The sequence below is a fragment of the Gigantopelta aegis genome, chromosome 3 (genome assembly GCF_016097555.1).
Source record: "Gigantopelta aegis isolate Gae_Host chromosome 3, Gae_host_genome, whole genome shotgun sequence".
Lineage (NCBI taxonomy): Eukaryota > Metazoa > Mollusca > Gastropoda > Neomphalida > Peltospiridae > Gigantopelta > Gigantopelta aegis.
In genome coordinates this window covers 33,695,249-33,707,817 of record NC_054701.1, presented here as the reverse complement: position 1 = coordinate 33,707,817, position 12,569 = coordinate 33,695,249, and positions in this window count along the sequence as shown.

Genomic DNA, 12,569 nt, shown 5'->3' with positions numbered 1-12,569 from the left:
GTTGAAAAATAATATACTTGCAAAAGACAACACTTTTGACAGTTTTTCAGCAAATTTGAAATTAGTGACAAAATGAGCTAACAAAAATGAATGTGATTTGTAACAGCAAACTTTTGACAATAAGAAAAACGGAACAATTGTATTAGATTTTAGATTTTAACCACGATTTTGTCGCATGATCACCGATGTTGAAATCAAACAAAAAACATACCATGTTCCAGTACGGAGCTGCAGAGTTGATAAGACGACTTCAGAAGGATATTTCTGAGTAAAAATGTCACTTTGAGTTCCTAAATTATTTGACCTTCATAGTCCAAAGGTTCAGTAGCGAGTAAATCCGCCTCGTGCGCGGATTTTGGCCTGCACCCTGCGTCTCATCCCTCCAGTCAAACGTCGGATATAGTGAAGGGGAAATTGCAGCCACTCCCAATACAAAGCTGCTTCCAATTCACGCAAATTCTGTCCAGGTGGCTCCTTTGCCTGCATACGACGCCCATTATGTCCCAAGTGTGCGTCAGCAGATTCAGATCTGGACTGATGGCTGGCCAAGGCAGTGTCGTCACAGCGTTGAACTGGAAGTAGGCTGTTACTGCCCGGGAACGACGAGGCCTGGCGTTGTCATCCACCTATACAGGCCTTGTGGCGAGTGGGTGGCTGTGGTAATTGGGAAAACAACTTCCAAGACACCTTGAATATACAGTTCACCTGTGAGATTACCGTGACATTTATTTTGACCAAATCCAGCTTGCAGTCATGAAACACAAACCATTACCCAACCTCCCCCGTAAGGGACAGTTGGTCTGACGTTTCTGGGTGTATAGGCCGTATTTCTGCGCCCCCATCCGTGACATGGAGCAGGAATCTGCTTTCATCTGACCAATGGAGTCTCCGCCATGTCCTCAGATTCCACGCCAAACACCATGCCAAACGTATTCTCTTATGGTGATCTGCCAGTAGGAGGCGTTTGATGACCCTCCTGGATGAGAGTTCGAGCGGTTCCTCGAGGTTCTGGAGGACAGACGTCGATAGGGCAGCCGTTGTCGCTTCAGGATGGGACTTGTCGTTGTACAAACCGAAGCAGTGCTGTGACGTAACCCGAAGTCGTCCAGACCGTGGTAGGTCCTTCATATGATTGATTTACCCATGTTTTCTGACCAGTCAACTGATGACTGTGTAATGGTAGACCAGTTGACGCCCGATAGCTTCGAAGGACATCTCTGCCAAATGCACAATCGATTATCTGCCATCTTTGCACTTCTGATATCCTCCTTCGCATCATGTTGACAAACAATGATTGAACAGTGCAAAGAAAGAAAGAAATGTTTTATTTAACGACGCACTCCGCACATTTTATTTACGGTTATATGGCGTCAAACATATGGTTAAGGACCACACAGATAATAAAAAAGGAAACTCGCTGTCGGCACTTCATGGGCTACTCTTTTCGATTAGGAGCAAGGGATCTTTTATATGCACCATCCCACAGATAGGGTAGTACATACCACGGCCTTTGATATACAAGTCGTGGTGCATTGACTGGAACGAGAAATAGGCCGTGCATTGGGCTATTTCTCGTTCCAGCCAGTGCACCACGACTGGCATATCAAAGGTCGTTGCATGTACTACTCTGTCTGTGGGATGGTGCATATAGAAGATCCCTTACTGCTAATCGAAAGGTGTGTTTCCTCTCTCAGTATCTGTGGTCCTTGACCATATGTCTGACGCCATATAACGTAAAATAGAATGTGTTGAGTACGTCGTTAAATAAAACATTTCCTTCCTTCTTCCTTCCTTTGTCAGTGTTACCAAATGGCTGACATCCAATAGCCGATGATTAATCAATCAATGCGATCTTTAACTTTTAACTTTAACTTTTACTATTTGATATTTTTGTTGACAATTATGATTTTATTTATATACTGTTCCATATTGAAACGTTAAAGTATTAGGTTAAGTATTTGGTTTCTTAACATATATCCACACTGTTATGAGTCGGCTTGTTATCGCAAACCTGAAACAATAATTGAATTCACATATCCCTGGTTCATACTGTATAACGTAACGGGTTATTCCTCGTTCGAGCCATGTCTGGTATATCAAAGACATTGTTTATGGGATGGTTCAAATAAAATATCGCTTGCTACTAATAGAAAAATGTAGCGGGCTTTCTCTTTAAGACTATATGTTTGACATCCAATAGCCGATGATTAATAAACCAATGTGCTTCAGTAGTTTCATTAAACAAAAATAAACTTAAATAAACTTTAACTTTGTTTTCTAGATGTCGCATTATTTACGAAAATATGGTGCACTTTGATTCACTGTGAGTCAGTGTGTTAATTGCACATGTTATCTCACTGCATATATGTAAATTAAAGAAATGTGATGCACCATTTTCGCCATTGCAGTGTATGCTGCGCATAACGCATGAACCTGATCAATATTATATCGTGGTTTGAGTTAATTTCAAATGTTATATGTTCCCTAAATTGCTGTGGATAGTGTATAAATGTCTATTTTGATAATTCCTTCTGAAATGTACGGAAACAAGACTAATGCAGGACCCAAAGGGGGGAAATTAAGTCAATTAAAAAAACAGTCATGCTATAACCAAAAAGTCTTCATAATTGTAAAGATGGTTTATCTAATATGTTAATGTCATTCATGTTCAGTTCCCCGTTTGTCTCCGGGTTAGAGGTGACGTTTACCATAGTTGTATTAGTCCATGGGCCAGACTAGAATTTGGTATCACCCAGAGGGACAAAGGATCATAGGCTTTTTTTTTTTTTTTATAGGTCTATGCATGTCGATAATAAAATGAAGTGATAGCCTTCCGTATCGAGTAGCTTTCTGTCATTTTCACACTGAAAACTGAATAGTGTGTGGGAAAAACTCCGAAGCAAATTTTGGGGGTCGGGGAAACGTAATTTGGAATAACTTTCCTTAGAATCATCCTATCATAGCAATTCACCACTCAAAAATGTGTGTTTTGAAGCCCTTTAATGATTACATATCATAATATGCAAATGAATCACAAACGTAGGTCATCACAGGACAAAAGGTCACCGATTTGGGGTCGAGCTAAAAATTTGCGGATTTCAGCTTTACCTCGTCATCTGTTGGGACATTTACCAAAATGAGGCCAAGAAATGGCTGGAAACTTTGTCAGAAGGAATTTCCAACCATTTAAAGGCAACATGTTCAGCCATCTAGAAAAATATTTAAACGGAAACAAACGAGCCAAGGTCAGTTTTTGCATAAATTGATACTTTTATGATATATCAAATTTACCATCAACATTAACTAACACAACACTCTATTAGGACAAATAATCACTCAAAATGTTTAATATGAAGTGGCCTTGACATCTGATGCCTTTTTAAGAAAATTAAATTATTATTGGCATGTATAAAAGTAGGTCATCAGGGGTCAAAAGGTCACTATTCAATTTTCTATGATTTGATGGTACCAACCAAGTTCATCCTAAAAATAAAGATGGAAACGGCAATGAGAAAGTCATAATAAATACCTGTGGCTGTGTCTGAGCACCCTAATTCAGTTTTTGTTTTCAGATTGAACAGGTACAGGCTAGTGGAAATCTTGAAATTCCATCAAAGTTTCACTGAATTGATCTTTAAAAACAATATTACTCCCCATTCAAACTATTGTCAATAGATGGCACTAGCTGTCTGTTTCACTTTCACCAAATGGAGGTAGAATGTAATCCTATGCATTTAGTTCAATTTTTAAGTATATTTGCAGCTTTGGCTACATATACTTGGTACGTTTGCAGCCTTGTAATACATAGGTCATATATACATTATTCATAAACTGTGATCTGCATTAATAAAATGTATCTTTTCTTTGATGTATTTGTTCATTTCATCTCAGCTGTTGCACATGGCCTTGGTCAGGTTAGGGAATAAGCATTCCTTTCTACTGTGCCCAGATGTCCAATCTCAGTACCGACTATCCTGATGTGTATGATCACTTTATGCAAGTGGACTTTTCAGTCCAACTAGGAGCCATCAACCCATTTGGGAGAATTCCAGTGGATCAAACCATTGATGACACAGTTAACAAAGACACTCAAACCCCTGGCGGAACTAAGTGTTTTACCATGAAACCTGGTGCAGTACAAAAGTACCATCTCAATGCTGAGTACAGAAACATTTTCCCTTAGACATCTTAGGGAGATGGTGGGGCTTGGGGGCTCTAGGTTGAATCACCCGGATTTGCAACGACCAAGGATACTCAAGGATGAAGCTGACGTCCAGGCATTGGTCAGTCTAATGGACAACAGCTGGATCAATCCTTTTAGGGAGGATAAGGACAACAGCTGGATCAATCCTTTCAGGGAGGATCAGGACAACCTTGTGAATCTGGCAACTGCAGCTATGGCAAACACGGAAATTGCTAATGATCTTGTGAATGGTTCCAAAATCAGGAATTCAAAATAAATCATCTAGAAAAGGATGAGGCAAGTCGAGTGGACTTCTTCGCAACAAGGGTCTGTTGCAAGATTCAGCAATATTTCTGCAGGACATAGGATTAAACAGTGGAGAAGCTTCCTCTCTGAAGTCGACAACAAGACAATGCTGATTGAGTTCATCACGGAGGAATGGAAGTCGGATGATAGCAAGGCAATAATTGGAAAGAAAACGCTGTATGTTACATGTAGTGAAAAATGTTGGAAAATAAAATAAATCCCTGGTCGATGAGTTACAATCAGACACTAGGATGCTGCTGCATGCAAAGCATGCATCTGACCACGGATACAAATCTGCCACTGTTGTCTCTGAGGACACTCATGTTTTTGTACTTTGCATTGCATTTGCAAAAAAAAATTAAAATCAAAAGTTTCGTTTATCAGAAAAAGGCAATTAAAACGAGGACAAAGTACGTGGACATAAAACAACTAAGGGCTGTCAAAGGTGATAGGTTGTCACAAGCTTTAATTTGATTTCACGCCTTTACTGGTTGTGATTCCGTGAGCACATTCTCGGGGCGTGGAAAGACAGGATCGCTGAAACAACTGAAAAAGGATGAACACGCCATAGACACATTTATCAACCTCGGCAAGTCGTGGGATGTTACACAACCGGTGATTGATACTCTACAGGCGTTCACCTGCCGTATGTATGCATTATGTCAAAAACAATCAAAGTGAATGTCCTGCGACATGAAAATGTTTTAACCAAGAGAGGTGAAGTTGATTCAAGCACTCTCCCACCTTGTGAGGATACTCTTCAGTAGAATATACAACGAGCAAATTACCACGCAGGAGTATGGCAGAGGTCTTTGCAACGAAACCCTGATGTGTCACAACCCAGTGGTCATGGTTGGGTAAGTGCAGCTGCTGGTTCACTGAAAATAGACTGGATGCATGGACAAGCAGTGTTGGAACTTCTTGCATGTGAATGCAAAAGGGAATGCTTACAAGAACAGTGTCCATGTTTGGACAATGGTCTCAAATGCACCTATATGTGCCGGCTACAGACGTGCGGAAATCAAAAAGAGGATGAGGGTGAGGAGGCATTGGAGTACGATTCAGACCGTTCTGATTTAGATGAAGCGGAGGATTAAGAAAATCCAGGACAATGTGCTTTTTAGCACATGTACGTCTTATTATAAAACTGCATAAAATCGGCAAAATATTGCTGTGATAAGTCGCGATATCAAACAGTTTTCTGGGAGTAATGATACTAATTAAGAACAGAAGTGTCAAACTATCTTGATAGAAATGCAATAACATATAAGTATGAATCAGTACATCAGTACATTGTTTCAAATAGTTTTAATGAAAGCTGGTCACCATGGGATGAGAATATGGCACCATTATCAGATTTGTATCATAATGTAACTTACCTTGAGGCTACAAACTGAAACTGAACCATTTTTTACTAATTCAATTCTTTTTGAAAATTATTAAGTATGGTTTCCGTAGATGTGTTCCAAGCTATTTTGAGTTATTATCTTAATGACTGGCCAAAAAACATGATGCTAGCGTGCTGAACATTGACAATTTCCAGCATGACCGAATATAGGTGACCTTTTTTCCTCTTTAGGCCTGCTTCATGCTTCAGCTCCTCAAACATATACACAACTGCTTTGTAATAAACATTTTGTGAGACTTATTGTAATTATAGTGTGATTTAAGGTTGATGCTGGTGTTAGTACTGATATATCATAAAAATATCAATTTCTACAAAAACAGACCTTGGCTCGTTTGTTTCTGTTAATACTTTTTCTAAATGGCTGAACATATTATAGTTTTGAGTGGTGAGTTGTTATGATAGGGTGATTCTAAAGACAGTTATTCCAAATTAAGTTTCCCCTACCTCCAACCTTTGCTTCAGAGTTTTTCTGTACACTATTCAGTTTTCAGGGTTAAAATGACAGAAAGCTACTCGATATGGAAGGCTATCATCTCATTTTATTATCTACATGCATAGACCTACCAAAATAAACCTATGAGCCTTTGTCCTTCTGGGTGGTACCAAATCATGAAAATGTGGCTTCTGGCCCATGGATTATTTAGAGAAATCTATTTAAACTATAATTTCTTCACAACTACCAGACCATTTTCAACTAAATGTGGTGAGACGCTTCCTACTCGTAGAGAACCAACATTTTGAATTTGGGCGTTCTTCTTCCACATTCCAATTCCTCTCCCCCTAAAACAAAAGAATCAAAACAAAAAAGGGTATCGTGCATTCCATGAATATGATAGATGGAGTCAACAATTTACTCATGTGACCATTTAGGCCCATGGGTATTTGTTTGTATGTACCACCACACAGACAATTCATACCATATTAACAGGATTGTTAGATGACAACCAGTATGTCTTTGATAGAAGCTGACTTTTCCACCGATAAAACTGCATCGCGTTAAAATATGGAAATAATTTTAACGCATTATGCACATTGATTTTTTCATTGATATTAAGCTGATCCATTACTGATAGACTGATAAACAAAGTCAGTGTGCTGGAACAAATAGATAACGTTTCATAAATGAGTGACAGATGGGAAAGGTACGGGCGTGAAACACGCCATGTCAAAGCAACCGCTATATTGTAGAGTTTATACCACCAAATCAAATCGCAAAGACGACAATGGTCCAGAGGGCAAAACCCGGCAAGCAGTAATGGGTTTGCCACTAACAATCATATATACAAGCTACTGTTAATGTGTAGATCGCTGCTAAATACAATGCCCCTCAGTAATAATCGCGCAGTGTTTTCCACATGACCAGTGGTCCGTCTTAGATTTGGTCTGATTTGGGAAAGTGTTCATTTTATTTTTGAAGTTGAGTCTAAATTAATTTGTTTTCAACGAATCCGATGGGCAAATCGAAATTTAATAAAATGCGCCTAACATGATCACCCGGGGCCCCAGTTGTTTGCTTTGGGGGGGGGGGGGGGGGGGGGGGGGGGGGGGGGGTCAGAACAAAACAAAGTGATGTTTCTCCAGAATTTTCCGTCTTAAATCTTAACAAGGAATAGGCATCACATACACTTGATAATGTAGTAAAACCTGGAGGAATAGCCACATGGATGCACTAATCACTGAAATAGCGGATCTCCTAAATATGGCCCACTTCCAACGTACAGGAAATGGGGAATGATTCCTTGGAACAGGTTACCAGTACCTAAAATTATGGGTTTTTTGTTTTAAAAGCCAAACCGTAAACCAAAGCACAAGTCACTTTTATATAGAGATGAATACTATTTAAAATAGTGTCTCTACTGTGTATTAGTGTCTCTTGGATGACGAGTTTCAATGGCTCTCTGTGTGGTGAAAAACACACTAAAATACCTTTAGACCAGATCATGGTAGAACCCATTAATAGATTCAGGTGGCCTGTCGAGTTTGTGCTATTGAGCAATGGATGCACATACACCATAATTTGACTGCACTGGATAAATACATAGAGGCAACGAGTTGCAATAATATTGAACTGGGTGTAAAGCCAATGCAGAAAGGTGTGAATCATGAAAGGTATCACTTCTGAGACTGGACAACCACCTGTTACTATTTCAGAAAAGACGCCACAAATACAGCGATCCATTTAAGAAACCCAAGTCACATTTCAGAATTTGACATAGAAGTAGAAAAAGACAAATAGATAATTGTTTGTTTTAATTCTTGCCGATTTTTAATGGAGAATACTGGATGTGCATTAGATAATATGAAATGGATGATCACGAGCAAGCCATTTGCTATTTGTGGTGAGCGAGGTGTCAACAGGATATTGTCAAAGTCCTTGTTAATAAACAATCCACAGTTTTTTCCCCTACAACTGCCAATATCGGTTGTACCCAGGGAAATAGAGTGCAGTCTGGTGGATGCTATGCGAGTATTATTATTCGAGGCATGCAGGTATATGTGTCATATAGCGAACGATACTGATACATCATCTTGCCTCTCTCACTTTCAAATCCGGGCCAGACAGAATTGTGGACTACTTTAAAGTTTGTTTTGTTTAACGACACCACTAGAACATATTAATTTATTAATGATCGGCTATTGGATGTTAAACATTTGGTCATTTTGACATATAGTTTCAGAGAGGAAATCCGCTACATTTTTCCATTAGTAGTAAGGGATCTTTTATATGCACCATCCCACAGACAGGATAGCACATACCACGGCCTTTGATATAAAACCGGCACCGGCCGGAATGAGAAATAACCTAATGGGCTCACCGACGAGAATCGATCCCAAACCGACCGCGTATCAAGTCAGCGCTTTACCACTAGGACTACTTTAAATCAATAACAGGTACTACTCTTTATCTCGTTCTGATTGCTATCGTTCAGGAAGGGGACAGCTGTACTTGTCCAAAGAATGGCCATCATTTAACATAATATGCACATTAATTCTGATCTGCGTATATTTGCCTTCTACGTCTATTGTTATTGTTAATGACAATAATAATAAAAGTAGTATAATTGTAACATCGATGAAACGAAATCTAAATTACGATGCATATTTGCAATAATTAATAAAACAATTATTCCGCACATTAGCGTCACAGCCACCGAGATGTAGCCTATATCATGACAAGCGTTTTGTTGACATTGTCAAAGAAACGGATGGTGGCATTTCCACCACACACTGAACGCAAATTTGTAAATTTGAAACAAAACCTGAAATAAAAAATGTTTTAAATAGTAAGGAAACCTTTTAAATCTCTAAGTAACAGTAACCGGATCATAGTGGCTAGTAAAAGTATCATGAGGAAATCGTTCATTATCCAAGTATCAAGGACACCAATGTCAGGTGTGACCATATTTAATACACTGTTTAAAGTTAGGCACACTTCGAATTTTAATCAGGTGAGATGCTATTTACCATATTACTACAGCAATATAGCGTCTCTACAAGTACTCGAGTACTCGGGCACTGGCCGAGTCTAGCAAGATTCGAATCCGTTTACGGGATTCGAGTACCCGTGCAAAGAAGAGCACTATCATTTAATTATATAATTTTTACTTCACTTTGCCATATGCTTGCCGCCGGTTATGTTATAGGGGTATGAGACATGGATGGAAAGCAAAAGTCGAATGTGTAACATGCAATACAGTGGCATTATTTTGCATCCATGTTCATCGCTGGAATTAAGATGCATTAGGCTATTTTATTTTATTCCTTAGTCTCAGTATCATCTAGTGTAAGTATCGTGTACTCGGGTCCAGGTTGGGTCAATGAGCAATGAGACAAGTAGTCTAGGTGCGTTTTCAAAATCTGCTGCCCTCACTTGGGTGTGTCCCTTCACTTTATACATCTATCGTTCCTAAGGACCGGCAACAGTATTGTTTAGACCGCTGAGATGCGCTTCTAAGCATTGACCGCAAATTTTTCTCAACTGTTGTCGGCAATTACCGAAAATTAGCGAACGCCAGAATACGTGTAACGACAGTGTTCCAATATTATGGCCACGGGCCACTAGCATGTTCCCATTTGGTTGGCACGAATCCGCAACTATATCTGCACAACTAGGTTGCTGTTTAACTGCGGTTATGACAGGCATATTTGTAGTGGTAATTAATATTATGCTGAAGCTGATAGGGAAGAGAACATAGTCAATGGCGTAGCCAGCATGAGGCAGACGAGAATTTCCCCAGATTTATTTAATTTTTCCCATGACACTGATATTTATTTTATAGGTCTGGGTTTTCCTCAGCGTTTGTTTCCCTCTCAGGCTACGCCCCAGATATTAGTTTGCAAACGTGTGTATCTTGTTAACATAAAATACATTTTTATGGTAATTCCAGCTCATACAAAGAAAGAAAGAAATGTTTTATTTAACGACGCACTCAACACATTTTAATTACGGTTATATGGCGTCAGACATATGGTTAAGGACCACACAGATATTGAGAGAGGAAACCCGCTGTCGCCACTTCATGGGCTACTCTTTTTCGATTAGCAGCAAGGGATCTTTTATATGCACCATCCCACAGACAGGATAGTATATACCACGGCCTTCGTTACACCAGTTGTGGAGCACTGGGTGGAACGGGAAATAACTCAATGGGTCCACCGACGAGGATCGATCCTAGACCGACCGCGCATCAAACGAACGTTTTACCACTGGGCTACGTCCCGTCCCTCCGATGCGGATAGGAACGTGTACCACGAATCACGTTCGAATGGGTGCCCCGCTTTTGGACAAACTGAATTTGCGACCAACTACAGCACATTGTTGCGCTTTGCGTGTTCTAGGTTATATACCGTCTGTCAGTGTTCCCGTCTCGTTGATGTAAATGGTACTGTGTTCACACCGATTTATTTCACACCATTGGCAGACGGCTAAAAGATCCGACGATTGTGTCCAGATTAGCGTGCTTGAACCTTAATTCGACATAAAGATACAAATTATACAATGGTACAATATTATTATTCTAGTCCATGCTTAAAGGGACATTCCAGAGTTTGCTCACAGACAGGATAGTACATACCAAGACCTTTGTTACACCAGTTGTGGAGCACTGGCTGGAACGAGAAATAGCCCAATGGGTTGGGGGGGGGGGGGGGGCAAATTTAGACACAATGTGGCATTATAGCACTAATCATTCGTTGTATTCCGTAGATTAGTCCGGGAGCAGAGTGGGTTAACCTTGCAATGTTGTATTAAGGGGTTTTTTCTGTTGATTTTGGTAGCTGAGGCCTATATTTTCAAAAACTGCTTGATGATATTCAAGATGGCGTCCAAGATGGCCGCCATTACATATAAATGACCATAGCTCGCAACCTATTCATCCTAGGAAGGTAATTTTCGTGTCTATACCTAGGTTTTAGGGGTCAACCTATGCATTAGAATCAATTATTGTATTGAAAACGTATTACATCATTGTCAATTCCAAGATGGCCGCCATAACACAAAAACTGGCCTATCTCCTATACTATTTACTCTAGGACAGTTATTAAGGTTTCTACCCCGGGGTATTTGGGGGCAACAAATCTGATTTTACTAAATCAAAGTTCATATACTGATCGTGTCATCTGGAAATCCAAGGCTGCCAGTTGGTGTATCTGCTATACTACATCGACTACAATGTAATTGTTAAAGTACATTATCAAGTTGAAGAGCTCTTTTCCAAAACGCCCTCAGTCACATTTAACTAATTTTAGGAAAATCACAAAAAATGTATATCATGTTTCATATATAATTTGACAACACCACTTTAGTGTCTTTCATTTACCATTGTATAGCGAAATAATACACCAAAATCTGTAAAATCCTGGATTAAACAATTTAAAGGGGGTGGGGGTTTAATGACACTGTCTAGTGCAAAATGCTCTCAGTCCTGGACTGAGATACTTTTGAAAAAAGAACATCTCACAAACTTTTCCTAGTATCAACACCATGATGAATGAATCTGTGCAAAACATTTTTATTTTGATGATGATGATAAAAATGGGTTGGGTATGTCACTAATATCAGACAATACATATAACGTTTTCAAGATCTGTGCCATAAAGCCAAATGATATTGGTGCTAATTCAGATTAATATCTGTTCATCGTCATGCTCATCAATTATTTCGCCAGTTTCTTCAGTTGCAGGGGCATGGGTAACATCATCATAAAACTCTTTTGCATCATCAGGAACATCAAAATACTGCATAAGGTTTTTAACATCTTTACTCTTCTCTGGTTTTACATGATTTTCCTTTGGAAGTTTTCTTGGTGGCCATGAAGTGCTGAGTGACTTTCCCCTCTTCAAAAGCGATGCTGCCATAGTGTCATCACAACAGTATGCGTTTCGCACTCCTAAACCTTCATTAGTGTATGTCATAACTCTTTGTTCTTGAATACGGAAGGGCAGACGAGTTTTATAGCATTCTCGCGAAACTTACTGATAATCATAAAAATCAAAATCTTTGCCATGTATGTGTAAATGGCCATAATCCTTGAGAATGGCATGATACTCGCTAGGTGAGATGATTGTTTCGTGCTTACGAAGAACCTTTTCTATTCGCCCAAAGACCCTATCAGGAGGCATGTAACTGTGCCCTCTGATGGGGAAGAAATGTTCAATCTTTTGAAAAAGTCT